Source organism: Oxyura jamaicensis, chromosome 3 (genome assembly GCF_011077185.1).
Source record: "Oxyura jamaicensis isolate SHBP4307 breed ruddy duck chromosome 3, BPBGC_Ojam_1.0, whole genome shotgun sequence".
Taxonomy (NCBI): Eukaryota; Metazoa; Chordata; class Aves; order Anseriformes; family Anatidae; genus Oxyura; species Oxyura jamaicensis.
The window spans coordinates 3,768,598-3,782,990 of NC_048895.1; the positions used below are offsets into that span (position 1 = coordinate 3,768,598).

At 48.1% G+C, this 14,393-nt stretch overlaps 1 long non-coding RNA gene across 1 annotated transcript; it reads right to left on the minus strand.

The window, feature by feature from the left end:
• Positions 1-7,553: 7,553 nt before the first annotated feature.
• LOC118164959 lies at positions 7,554-11,017 on the minus strand. The gene is made up of 3 exons (XR_004749770.1): positions 10,749-11,017; positions 9,183-9,412; positions 7,554-7,678 (listed from the first exon to the last, which is right to left on the minus strand). It is a non-coding gene; the product is annotated as an uncharacterized LOC118164959 (long non-coding RNA).
• Positions 11,018-14,393: the final 3,376 nt, after the last annotated feature.

The window sequence follows — 14,393 nt, forward strand, 5'->3', positions numbered from 1 at the left end:
TTAATCTTGGATGCTGCATGATCTGACACAACCCGGGGCTCTGGGGCCTTCAAGGCCGGCTGGGCCCACGCGAGCACTGGAGAGCATGCATGGCAGCCGGGCGCAGGCAGGCCCCGGTGTCAGCTCTCGGTCACACCTCAGCTGTGGGGTTGTTGAAGGAAAGCTCGGGCTCTGGGGCTGATTCTCCATCTCCTCTGTTGCCCATGCCCTCAGGCACCGGCCTGTGGGATGGGGTGAAACCAGCAACCAAAAGGAGACGCTCGGCCTGTGTGCGAGTCCCCACAGACTGGTCCTACATATGACATTTATTATCGCTTTTCACACAGCACTGCACCTCTCTGTATAGTGAGACAATACATGTGCCTGTCAGTGGGCATTTAAGGGAAATTTAGTACTTACGAAGAAAACAGGAAGAGCATACCTAGAGGAACAGATTCTAGTATCCTCTGACGCTGTGACACTTACCTTCAGGAAAATGTTCCTGCCTATTGCTAAAAACGCTCTCTGAGCTGCTCCCTCGGCCTGTCCTCTCCATACCACCCATTTCTGGGCCTCCTGCTTTCTACAGGCTTCCACACCCTGAACCTCACAGTCCAGAGGCCTCCACAGGCTGGGTCTGGCACTCCCCGGGCCTTAGTTCTCTGGCCTTCACCCTCTCACACCCTGCTCTCTCAGCCTCCATGCACCGAGTCCCCCACTCTCCGTGCATCCACTCCTTGGCCTTCCACTCTTTCAGCTTCCCACTCTCTCAGCCACGAACTCCCTTGGTCTGCACTCACTGGACCTGCACTTGCTGGAGACCAGTTTGCTGGGGGCAAACACTATGAGGCTTCCCCTTTCTGGGCTTTCACCCACTGTGCCTTCCACTCTCTGGAAGCTTTAATTCCCTGGGCCTCCAATTCACTGCTCCTGGGATGCCTTGGGCCTCTCATTTGGGATTTCCCACACGCTGAGCCTCCCTTCTCTGGGCTTCCTATTCACCAGGCCTCTACTCTTTGGGCGTCCCACTCACTGGGGCTGCCATTCACTTGGCCTCCAAATCACTTGGCTTCCCACACACTGAAACTGCCACGCTTAGTCTTCCACTCAAACTCTATTCTCTAGACCGCCCTCTGACTTGTCCTCCCAAGTTCAGCCTCACATCTCATCATCCTCTACTCTCTGGGCCTCCCATTCACAGGGCTTACCAGTCTCTGGGACTCCCATTCATTGTGTCTCCCACTCTCAGACTTCCACTCTCAGGGTCTCCCACACACTGGATCTTCCACTCTGGGCCTCCCGCACGCTGGGTCTCCCTCTCTCCTAGCATCCTGCTCTCTCAGACTCCTGCCTCCAGGGCATCTATTCCTTGCACCTCTTGCTCACTCAACATCTAATCCTCAACACCTATTCTGTCTCCTAGCCTCTTGGCTACCCACTCAGCCTCCATTCTCTCAGCCTCTAAATATCAGACTCCCACTGTCCCACCCTTCCACTCTCTGGGTCTCCAAATATTGGTTTCCAATGTTTGGCATCCCACTGTTTGGGCTTGCACTTTCTTTGCCTCTCACTCTCTGGACTTCACTCTTTCAGCCTCACACTGGTATAGCATTCCCACTTTCTGGCCTCCCACTAGTTGAGTCTCTGTTCTCTGGCCCTTCTACTCAGCCTCCAACTCTCAGCCTCTGCTCTCTTGGCCTCTAATTCTGTCTTCTCACACACTGGACCTTGCATTCTGGGCATCCCACTCTCTTGGCCTCCACTCTATGGGCCTCCCACTATGGGGCTACCATTTTCTGAACCTCCTATGTGTTGGGCCACCCACTCACTTGGCTTCTTGCTCACTTGGTCTCCCACTCCCTGGACCTCTTATTGTCTCAGCTTCCACTCTCAGGGCCTCCCATTCTCTCAGTCTCCACTCTCTGGGCCTCCTACTTTGGACTTTGCACTCAGCCTCTAGCTCTCAGCATACATTCACTGGGCCTCCCAGTCTCTGAACCTACCACTTTCAAGGCATCCCTCTCTCTCATACTCATGCTTGCTGGGCCTCTACTCTCTGGGTCTCCCATTTAGCCTCTAACTCTCAGCCACCCACTCTAGGCCTCCAACTCTCTTGGCCTCCAACACACCAGGCCTCCCACTCTCTGGGACTCCCACTCCCTCAGCTTCAGTCCTACTTGGCCTCCCAGTCTTCTCCTCCAATGCCCTCAGCCTCTACTCTCCAAGCCTCCCAATAGTGGAGTCCACTTGCTGCACGTTGTCATTGGACATCCACTCTCCTTGCCTCCCAGTATTGTTCTCCAATTCTCTCAGCCTCCCACATGCTGGATATCCCACTCTTTCAGCGTCTGCTCTCTGGGCCTTCACTCTCTAAGCTTCCCACTCACTCAGCCTCAGTCTCCCTACTTCTCACATATTGGACTTTCAAGTCTCTATGCCTCCCAGACTTACAGACTCCACTTTCTATGTCTCATGATCCATGGACCTCCCAGTCTGCCAGCCCCAACAAACTGGACTTCCACTATCTTGGCTTCCCATTCTCTGGACCTCCACTGAATGAGCATCTCAGTTACTCAGCCTCCCAGTCTCTTGATCTCCCAAATGCTGGGCCTCCACACTCCTAGCCTCCCACTACCTTGGTCTCTCACTTTTGGCTTCCCACACTCTGGGCTTCCCACTCACTTGGCCTCCCACTCTCTTGTCCTCCACTCTTTTGGCCTCCAATCCTTAGGTTCCTACTTTCTCAGCTTCCCACTCATGGCTTTCCATGCTCTTGGCTGTACTGTCTCAGCCTCCCACATTCTTGACCTCCGACTATCAACCTCCCAGTCTCTTTACCTCTCATTCACTGAGCATTCAGCTCTTTGGACTTCCACAATTAATCTCTACTCTTATCCAAGTAAATTGGCTTGCAATTTACTTGGCCTCAAGCTGTCTGGACCTGTCACTCTTAGCCTCCCACTTATTAGGCCTCCTACTCTGGGCCACCATTTCTCTCAGGCTCTCTCTCAACCTACATTCTTGTGACCTTCCAGACACTAAGCTTCCAATCTCAGGGCCACTACTCTCTGGGCTTCTCATCTCTACATCTTTCTTGGCTCCCCTCTTTCTCAGCCTCCATTCTTATGACCTACCACTCTCACAGCCTCTATTCCCTTGGCATTTAAATCCTTAGCATCCAATCCTTTTGGCCTCCAACTCTCTTAGCCTCCAATTGCTGGGCCTCTGCTCCCTGGGCCTCCCACTCTCCAAACCTACATACCACTTAACATCCTTCTTTCTGGGCATCACTCATTCTCAGCCTCAACTCTTATGACCTCACATACTCACAGCCTCTGCTTTCTGGATCTCTAATCCATGCGCCTCAAACTCGCCCAACCTCCATTTTACTTAGCCTCCATCTGTTTTGCGATCCCTCTTTCTCAGTCTCAACTATAACAACCTCCCACGCTCCCAGCATCCATTTACTGGGCCTCTATAAGCTGAGCCTCCCACTATCTCAGCCTCCCATTTTCCTTAACATCTATCCTTCTTGCCAGGCCTCTTTCTCAGCCTCCACTCATAACCTCCCCCTCTGACAGCCTCCACTCTCCGGGCCTCCCAGTTTTTTTTTGGCTTCCACTTTTAATCATCCTTGATTATTCTTTGCATCCCTCTATCTCAGCCTCCACTCTTATGACCTCCCTCTCTCCCGGCCTCCAATTGCTGGGCCTCTATTCGCTGAGTGCCACACTCTTTCAGCCTCCCATTTACTTAACCTCCATCTTTCTTGGCATACCTTGTTCTCAGCCTCCACTCTTATGACCTCCGATGCTCCCAGCCTCCACTCTCTGGACCTCTATTCCTTGAGCCTCCTGCAATCTCAGCCTCCCATTTTCCTTAATCTCTGTCCTTCTTAGCAGGCCTCTTTCTCAGCCTCCACTCTTATGAACTCCCCCTCTGCCAGCCTCCACTCTCTAGGCCTCCTAATTATATGTCCTCCATATTATTAACCTTTATTTTTATTCTTATCCCTCTTTCTCAGCCTCCACTCTTGTGACCTCCCACTGTCCCAGCCTCCAATTACTGGGCCTGTATTCCCTGAGCCTCCCACTCCTTTGGCCTCCAATTTACTGAACCTCCATTTTTCTTGGTGTCCTTCTTTTTCAGCCTCCACCCTTATCACCTCCCACTCTCCCAGTCTCCAGTTGTTGGGCCTCTATCCCCTGAGCCTCCTGCTATCTCAGCCTCTCATTTTCCTTAACCTCCATCTTTCTTGGCATCCCTTTTTCTCAGCCTCTACTCCTATGATCTCCCACACTCCCGGCCTCTATTTTCTGGACCTCTAGTCCATGGGCCTTACACTCGACAACCTCCATTTTATTTTACTTCCATCTTTCTTGGCATCCCTCTTTCTCAGTCTTCACTCTTATGACCTCCTAATAACTCAACCTCCACTCCCTGGGCCTTACTTTCTTTTCTCCTCCCATTAATGGTCTCCAACTTTCTAGGCCTCCCCTTCCCCAGGTCTCCCACTAATACATCCTTCACTTTCTCAGCCTCTGCTCCTGGGTCTCAGTCTCTCTCAGCCTGCACCCTACCACCCTCCCAATATTAGCCTCCCAGTCTCCCAGCCTCCACTCCCTGGGCCTCCCACTTTTTGTCTCCCACGTGGGCCTCCATATCTGCACCTCAACTCACTGGGCCCCCACCCGAGATCTCTCATTTTCTCAGCCTCCCTCTCCCTCAGCCTCCCACTGTCTCAGTCTCCATGCTCATAACCTCCCAATCAATCTAACTCTGCTCTCTGAGCATCTTCTTAGCTTGGCCTCCCATTAATTGTCTCCAAATATGGGCCACCATCTCTCTCAGCCTCCACTAACTCTGGCCTTGAAGTATTAGCCTCCCATTTTCTCAGCCTCCATTTCCAGTGCCTCCCACTCCAGGCCTCAATCTCTCTTAGACTCCACTCCACCAGCTGCTAAGAACTGGCACCCACCCTTCGCTCTCTGGGCCTAGATTCACTAAGCTTTCCATTCTCTTGGTCTCCCACCTCCTGGGCCTCCCACTAAGACAGTCTTTCACTTTCTCAGCCTCTGCTCCAGAAGCCTCCCTCTCTGGACCTCCACCTCTCTACCAGCCTCCAAATATCAGTTTTACAATCACACAGCCTCCACTATTTGGGCCTCTAATCCCTGCATGTGCTATTCTCTTGGGCTCCCCCTCCCTGGGCCTTCACTTACTGGGCCTCCTAATTTTGGCCTCCCACTTTGGGCTTCACTGTTTAGACCTCAGCTAATGGCTCTCCTAATACTTCTCTCTCACTTTATCTCCTGTTTAATTGGCATCTGCTATCTGTGCCTTGACTTGCTGAACCTCCATGCCAGGCCTCCCATTTCTTCAGCCTCCATTTCTCTCTGCATCCTTCTCTCTCTGCCTCTACTGCAATGACCTCTTAGACACAGCCTCCTCTCCTTCACTCAGCTTCCCATTAACGACCTTCAGAGGGCTGGGCCTCCCACTCCTTCAGACTCCACTCCAGGTGGCTCCAATTCTGGGCTCCCACCTTTCTTGGCATCCACTTTAACAGCTATCAAGTATCAGCCTCCAAATGACCATGCATTCAGTCCCTGAGCCTAGACTCTCCAAGCCTCCTATTCTCCAGCCTCCAATTTACTGGTCCTCCATTCTCTGTACCTCCTAATATTTACCTCCCATTTTTGGTATCTCTATCTGGGCCTCCACTATCTAGGCCTGCAACAATTGGCCTCCTACTCCACAGACCTCAAACTCTCTCAGCATCCATTCATGGGACCTGCACTCACTGAACCTACCACTTTCTTCTACTTTTTTCTTCACTCCTCTAATGCGTAAGCCTCCAAGCCAACCTCCCAGTTTCTTGGCCTCCCACATACTAGATTTCCAATTCGGGGCCTCCCACTCCCTCTGACTCTGACTTACTGCGCCTCTTCTCTTGGGGCCTCCCGCTTAGCATCTAACTCAGCCTCTCACAGACTAAGTCTCCAACTCTGGGTCCTACACTCCTTTGGCCTCCGATATCTGAGCCTTCCACTCTCAGCCTCCAATCTCAGCTTCCATTCTCTTGGCTTCCCAGTTGCTGTGCCTCCAACTGCCTGGGCCTCCTGGTCGATGGTTCTGTATTCTCTGGGCCTCCCGCTCCTCCTGTAACTCCCTGTTGCCCGTTTGCGGGGCCTCCCACTGTCAGTGCCCCATTCTCTCAGCCACCACTCTCCAGGCCTCTACTCTCTAGGCCTTTCACTTGCAGGGCCTTTGTTGTGTTGGAGACAGTGCTGTAAGACCTGAACAAGACATAACTGCATAATGTCTTTAGTGCAACAGAAAGGTGAAGCCCTTCAGAAATACATACAAGGACTGAAAGCATTTATTGACACTTCTAGTGAATAAAAAGAGTCAGCAGCTGCCCTCTTTCTTAACAATGGCTGATTTGGGGAACCAGCACCTTTTTGTGGCTTTTCCTTAACTCCAGCAGAGGAACAAAGTACAAAACTGTAGTAAAACAATGCAGGAGCAGTGGTCCTCCAAGAAAGATGAAATACGTCAACCTCTTATTTTTCAACACGAATTAAAAAAAAAAAAAAAAAAAAAAAAAAAAAAACAACCTTGGTATAAACTCAGGATGAAACTATAAAAGAGCCTGTGAGTAATAGAAGGTTGAAGTACCAATCTTACGATTATGTTCTCTCTTTAGAGACAATATATGGCTGGGATTTGGGACAAAACACCAGGGAAAGGGGCTGGAAAACTAAAAAAAAAAAAAAAGGAAAAAAAAAAAAAAAAAAAAAAAAAAAAAAAACAACTTTAAAAAAAAAATAAAGTTTACCACACAAAGGAATTAATCCTGAATGGAGTTCCTGGAAAGCAGCACTGTGAGGTGTTTCATACAAACTACTGCAAGAAAGAAGTCCCAAGTCAGGAAGGCACCATGAAGTGAATGCTGGAGACCACAGAAAGCAGCACGTAACACTGTCCGCTCTGTGGTGAATGATACAGGTGAGGGGATGTGCAGTGGTAGCCAGTGGAGGCAGAAAGGGAAAAACAAAATGTATCAGCAGCAGTGTCAGATCTGGGAGTCCTCCTGGTAGTTAGCGCTGCTGTTGTGCTGCAGTGTGAGGATGGATTCAGCCTAGGGAAGAAAAAAGAGCATTAGTGATTGTGAGTATACAAGTCAGTGTGCGCCCAACCCCAGCAGTATTAGGGGGAAAAATAAATATATAAAAAAAAAAACAGCAATATGGAAATTAGAAAATTAGAATGTTAAATCTCAGAAGATATGGCAACTGTGGACTTATAGCAAGTGCTTGCAGGACACTCTTCAGAAGGACAGGAGAGTACCCCAAGGAGGATGTAGGAAACTCTAAGATGTGGGAGAGCTCCCAACACAGCAGGTCTAAGGAGGAGACACAGGGCCCTCATCTTTATGGGTAGGTGTTTCTGTGGAGATGTAAAAAACGAACATTTCCTATTGCCTACAGAGATACTCTTGGAAATAGGGCTAATGGCAAGCATGTTCCTGTGCTGCACATGTCCACAGTGTCCCTTTCACTCACACTCAGGACCCCTTTAGGGACTCCTTCCTGCAATGCTGTTTGGGTTGTCTTTAGCACCTGCAGCATTTCACAGGAAAACACAATTTCTTGGCAGTGAAGAGGTCCAGGGTCTGCACAGGTCCTGGCTGAATCTGAAGAAAAGAAGGATAAAAGTATAACCAGAAGCTTTAAAAAACTTTGTGTGTTGCCAAGCAAAAGCTAAATTTAACAGAAATTTAAGGGAAGAGAAAGATGTGCAAAGAAGCCTGACAGCCCAGTGACACCCAGCTGCAGAAGAAACAGGAGTAACATAAAGACATGCTAGACTTAATGTGAAGCACTAAAGTCTACAGATCCCAACAAAGAGCAGATGAACTCAGCTGTGGGATGAACTCATCTGTGATCTGAGGGGAGCTGTGCACTGCCCACTGTGCGGGTACCAGCAGCCCCAGGGACCCCCACCCCCTAATACACGGGAACTCGGCTTGCTCAGTGCGCAGATCCGGCCACCGCTGCACCAGGAATGGGGCACGGAGTGGCAGCCTGCTGAGCCCTGCGGAGACAGCACCTTGGAAATGTTTTACACGGGAAGCCTGAGTGTTTCATCAGCTTCCAGCAGGAAGAGAGAGAAAGTCCTCAGAAGCGGGTGTTCTTCCTCGGAAAGCTGGGCCAGAGGAGGAGCGCGGTGAGGCAGCCAAGTCTGTGGACAAGACACAACCAGAGCTCATTAACTCACCGCTATGGTGCTGCTGCTGCCTCCAGGGAGACCACACAGCAGCACAGAGCACCCAGAGACTAATTGAACACGGTTAATTATTAGGTGGTTTAGGATATATTTGCATTTCTTTATTGTGTTTTTGTTGTTTGTTGTAGTTATATTTGGCTGAGGAAACTGTAACTTACGGAAACTTTGAAAAGAGGCATTTGGAAGGGACTCTTGTGTCACCCAGGGGCTGGGGTGACATGTGGCTTTGCCACCCCCATCACTCCCAAGCCCTTTTGCTGCCGGCTGACATGGGAGAAGAGCCCTGAGGGCTTTTCAGGATGGCAGTCCTCCCCTGGTACCTGCTCTTGCAAAAGCACGTCACAAAATAAATGAGCCCCATGTCTCAATCAACAGACCGGAGATAGATTTCTGCTGGAATCTACAAAATCTGAAACCTGAAATAAATAATTATTTATTTAGTTAATGAAAGCAGAATCACAACCCCCTCAAATACCAGCCTCTAAGTATGGATATAGAGCTCTAGATTTAGCTGGCCTAAGATATTGTTAGCTGGAAATCTGCTTAGAAACATCACCTTTGTAAACGTGAGTTGATTCATGCCTTTGCACCAAGACCTCTTACTGTTGTGGGTTTACATAGAGGAGCTGAAGTTCAAGGCACGATTTAGTATAATGGTATAACCAGTATAACCACATCAAAGGCAACAGAGAGACACTTATTTCCAGTGGAGGATGCATTCATGTGATTGCCATTTGCCTGAGATTGTGAGATTATATGAACACTGAAATTTAAAGCAAAAGGGGGTGCAAATTAAGCAGACTGAAGCAATGGGAAATGCTTGCATGTGTCTTTGCGAAGCCAACACGCAGAGGAGTTTTGTTCCAAACTATCTGGAATTTTTAAGCCATTTCTCCCGCACTTTCACTAACCTGGCACAAGCTCTGAACATTGAGAACAAGGGATCCGCTCCGCAGGGAGTTAATTCCTGGCAGCCAAATTCATATGCGGTGCAACTCTTCAGACATTAGGGGTGTTCTCCCCAGGGATAAAATTGGCCAACAGCATCTGTATCCAGCCTGGATGAGCAGGAACGGCTTCCTTGACTTGCAGAGCTGATTTGTGCCAGCTCCAAATTTGGCCTTGTGTCTTTCTCTTTGTTCTGTGTATAGTTAAATAGACAAGATGAAAAAGCCATGACTAATTAGACTGTTAAATTAAACTGCTTTAAATTTATTTTATGTGATTCATAAAGTTCATAAAAAGAGGTACCCTGAGTAGTATCAGTGACCTTTCTCCAGCAGCTGCAGTCCACCCGGATGCTTTTTTGAACCAATTGGCTGAAAACTCATGGATTTCTTAACACCTTTTATTCCCTGTCTGCCACTTTCAAACCTGAAGGATTTATTTTTATCAGTCCCTCACCCACATAATGACTTTAAAATTCCTTAGGTTCATACCTTAAAATATAGCTGGGAATTAGAAGTAATGCCAATTAACAAGTCAAGGCTCAAAGGCACTGATGGAGTTAGCTTGTACTTCTCCCTGGAAAACTGTCATAAGTATATATAAGAATCTGCACACCTCAGGATTTCAGTTTGGAGCTCTCTGCCTGTTTGAAACAGCCTTCTCAACCATGTTTGCAGCCTTGCCACCACTGCAGTGCCATCAGACTGGGCAGCCCTGAGCCAGAGGGGTAGTGGCCAACCCATCCTGTCCCAGAAGAGCCTTCCCCAGCAGCTGCCTCCCCTCACCCTCCCAGCACCTCCGTTTGGATGGGCTTGGCTGGCGTGTCTGCATTTGGACCTACGGGGCTGCCCTCACCACACCAAAAAGGCAGTTTGTATGCTCCAGGCATCAGCCGTTTCCTGGATCTGAAAGCCCTGAATTTCAAGACAGGCAAAACCCCCTTATTTGATATGCACACGTTACTCCCACTCCCATTTACCAGGCACGCACATAAAAGGCGATTCGGTTAGACCTCGTGAGCCTCTGCTTCAGGATTTGGCACATTAAGGAGACCTGACTTTAGTTCCCAGGTCTGTCCATGTCTTCAGGCAAGTTATTTCACTTCCCCAATTCAGTTTCCTTGTCAGTAGCAAAGTGGTGTTTGCAATATAAAGCAGCATGCTCTCCCTCCAGCTACGGAGCCTTGTTTGTCTTTCTGGAAATGCTGCTTTGGCCCTTCAGGGTCCCTTGTGAGGTGGGGTGGGGGGAACTGGAGAGACAAAGAGTAAATCGAGTCATTTGGGGAGAGGGACTCACTTGAGGATTTTGTCAGGTGAGCAAGTTTTCTTTCTGTTACCACGAGCTACTCGCATGATCTTATTACCAACACCTATGCTGTTAAAATGACTGTCCCTATTTCACACTTCATTAGAAGCGATACTGGTTATTTACATCCCAATTCCAGGTTTAGGCTTTCTGTGCATATGTTATCACCATCAGCCGGGCCCCAGTGGCCAACCCAGCCTGTGTGAAATCCTGCCTGCACGTACCTCCTGCGAGAGCTGCTAGGGGCAGAGCTTGGCCCTCTCCAACCCCAGCGCAAGGGAAGCGGTGGTGGTGACCGAGGCATGCGTGAGACCTCCTCGTACCCTCTGAGCCCATGGTCCTGCTGCCCAGAGCTCGGTTGGGCAGGGCTGTGTCCTCACGGTGCTGGTACGAGGCACACCAGCTTGGCAGGGTCCAGTTTTTCTTTTCATGCCTGAGGAAGAAAACCGGGGAGGTTAGATGGCTTTTTGGAAGCCTCCAGTTGTATATTGTGGCTGTGGCATCCCCAGTTCCACACCGCTTCCCTACTTCATACTCCCGCATTCAGGAGCGATGTATTTTCAGCGAAGGTGTGAATATCGCTCCCTTTGCAGCTAATCCTGACACGCCAGCGGCCCACAAACACTGTATTGCTAAGCAACACTTGACAAAATCCGTGCCAGGTTGTGTCGGTCCCTTTTGATGTTTCACAGAAGCATTGTCATTTCCATCTCTGGCATTGTTTCCAGCATTTTGGGTGTCAGTGTTCCTGAAAACCATCACAGAAAGGATGTTTATTGAACTGTCAGAGGGTGAATGATTGACACTAGGCACAAGTACTTTTCATGTTCAGGTTTTGGCATGCCACAATTGGATTATTTCCTGATAAATGCCATCCAATTCTACCAGATGGACCACTGAGAGATATGCCAACCTGTGTGAGAAATGGAGTAGATGCTCAGTGCCACTTATTGGTAGATGTGTGCTTCTCCAGCCTATCCTTTTGTGTAGCTGCAGGGTATTTTACTGAAGCAGTGGCTTTTGTGATGCTCATAATTAGAACAGCAAGGCAGTTTTCATCGTGGGAAAGGGGAGATTTCGATGCCCAAATCTGATTTCCTTCACCTGAGTGTGGAAGCGTGTTACCTGTTCCTCTCCTCTCAGGTGTAATGCGTGCTCTGTGACTTGAGCATTAGAGAGCCATGGATTTTGAAAGTCGGGTATTTCACGTGTATAAATATTTTCAATAAAGCACTCCTCTGCCTTCCCGTTCATCTATTCCTAATGGCTCATTTACGGATCCAAATGCAACACAAGGATTGCGGGGCAGGCAGAACATCTAAGAGAATGCGTTACACATACCTTCCAAAGTTGATTAAACAGCTGAACTCATTTCACTGGTGCTCGGCCGGGGAGCGGGCGGTTATCTGTGCTCTCAGGATGAAGGAGTGGCAAGCGGCAGCAGGAGGGGCTGACGCAAGCCGGGGATGGATGTCTGCAGGGGGGTGGTAGGTTGAGGCTGCCAAATTGTCTCTGGAGCTGTTTGGGGTGTGTGGGGAAGGGGGACTGAGGACGAAGAGCCTTTCCATCGCCGCTGGTGCCTGTGCTGAGCAGAGCAGGGAAGGCAGCCCCCCTCGCACCGCCTCTCGCCAGTGCTGGGTGAGGAGTTGCCACTGGGCACAGGAGCTTTGCTTTAGTTGAGCTTGGTTTTGCTGGGTGTTGGGGGGGAGGAGGGGGAAGTTGCCTTCTGTTGGTTTGGGGTGACATAGGGTGAAATCCCTAATTCTGGAGGGTGGGAAGTCGCAGGTCCATGGAAATATAATTTTTTCTGTCTGAACTGACCCAGTAGCGAGACAAAAGAAACATTAAGTTATCTATTCCTGTACTCCCCGGCACTTTAATATATACATAAAAAGCAGAGCCTTTGTACTATACCTAATGAGCAGAAGTGAATAATGTGGTATAATTAGCTTCCCTTTCTCAGCCTGCTCTCTCAGATATCTCAGCACACTTCTGACAACAGCACGGTACAAGTGGTGACTGGTGCCTACATTTTAGATTTACCATCACTTCATTGTTCTCCGCTAACACATTTTTCATCTTTGCCATTACAAGGGCCTTTCTCCGCCGTATGTATTTCTGCATTTTAGCCGTTGGCTTTGTCACTGCCAGCTCAAATGAAACCCAGCTCAGGCAGAAGCTTCGGGGTGGGGAGGCTGTTATTGCCCCATCCCTCCCCAGAGACCTGTGGTCAAACCCCTGGATGCGCACACGCACGCACACCTAACCGTGTGTCTGACCGACAGCTCAGCCCTGCCGGCACCTAAAAACAGCACGTGGGACAACAGGCACTCCTTTTTGGATGGCCTTGGTTAACTAAGGCCTTGATCTTGCAATGGTTTCCCCACATCGGCCAATTTCTGTGTCTCACCGGGGATCTCAGAGCTGCTGATTTCCAAAGTTCACAAAACACACAGAAAAAAATACATATATACAAAATAACATGGCTTTATGCACCCTCCTACTATTCCAGAGCAAAACTCCGAATAATAGCCTTTTTTGTTTTGCTGCTCCTACGAAAGGGAGTCGAGAGACAACGTGATTATGCAGGGCTTTAAAAAACAGACAGATCAAACAACTCCAGCTCCCAAAAAAAGCAGCCTGTAAAATGATGTTACTGGGGTTACTTCCAAGAAAGTAACTAAAATTTTTACTGCAGATTTGTTAGTAAGCTTGTAAATCAATTCAAAACCAACGCTGTTTAAAAATCTGTTATGCACAGATGCAGTAAAATGAAACACATGCAGGTAATGCTGCTGGTGCTGAGAACTTCAGAATTTCCTTCAAGTAATAACTTTAATTCAGTTCTTTCTGGCATAAACTTTTTCATCCCATTATGTCAAAAACTGTATTATCCATCCATTTGTCTGTCAGAACTATTCCCCCCGGGCCCATATACCGGTGGTTCTTCTATTCTAAACCTCCCCATTACATCCTGCTATCAAGAGTCACAATTTTCAGTGGAAGTCTCTTGTGACTTTTGACAATGTTTTACAGTGAACTAGACCAGGAAGCTCAGAGTTAAAGGAAATCTTCCATCCTGGCAATGAATATGTAATAGGCATTACACTGTGCAGTATACCAAAAATGTAAGGTTCATTAAGTCTTTCAAAGGCAAGAACTTCCATGTAGCTTTGAATGAACCTGTCTTGGCGATGGCATTAGCAAATGATATTTGGGGCTAGGAAATATTAATACTGCACATTAAGGAACGAATTTGTTTAAATGTTCTGTGGCTCTGCGTGGATGCAGATGATCCAGGAATAAATAAAAAGTGAATAGTTGTCCAACTTTATATGTAAATTGTCTTCGGCTTATATGCATAAGAATGCTCTTTGCTACTAAATTCCTTCATATTAACAAGTGGGAGTGTAACTAATATATAAAATAAAGTCATTCTCTTTAATGAGAATGCTAAATATTTTAAAGAAATGCACAGCTATGAAATATTGTCAAGGGCATTTTTATACTTAAGTTTAAGAACACTTATGACTTAACTGTTGAATAATTTAACACATTCAGCCTTGAAGTACTATTTATGTATGTTTTTTAATGTTCATACTTATGTTGGCTTTTCTTTGCTAAGGATTTAGGACCTTTGATTTCTGTTTATAAAATTTACATCTTTAATCTCCCAGCTCTGTGCATTTCCCTACTTGACTCCTGCAACAATATAGGCGAAAAACACTGAGAGGAAAATGGAGCTGAAAGCCTCGCGCAGCTTGGAACGGGGATTTTAGCAAGCGTAAGGACAGATTTTAAGGAAATGAGCTTCAAGTAGAAAACCTCTATAAACATCAGCCACCTGTACGGCTCGGGTGGAGGATTTG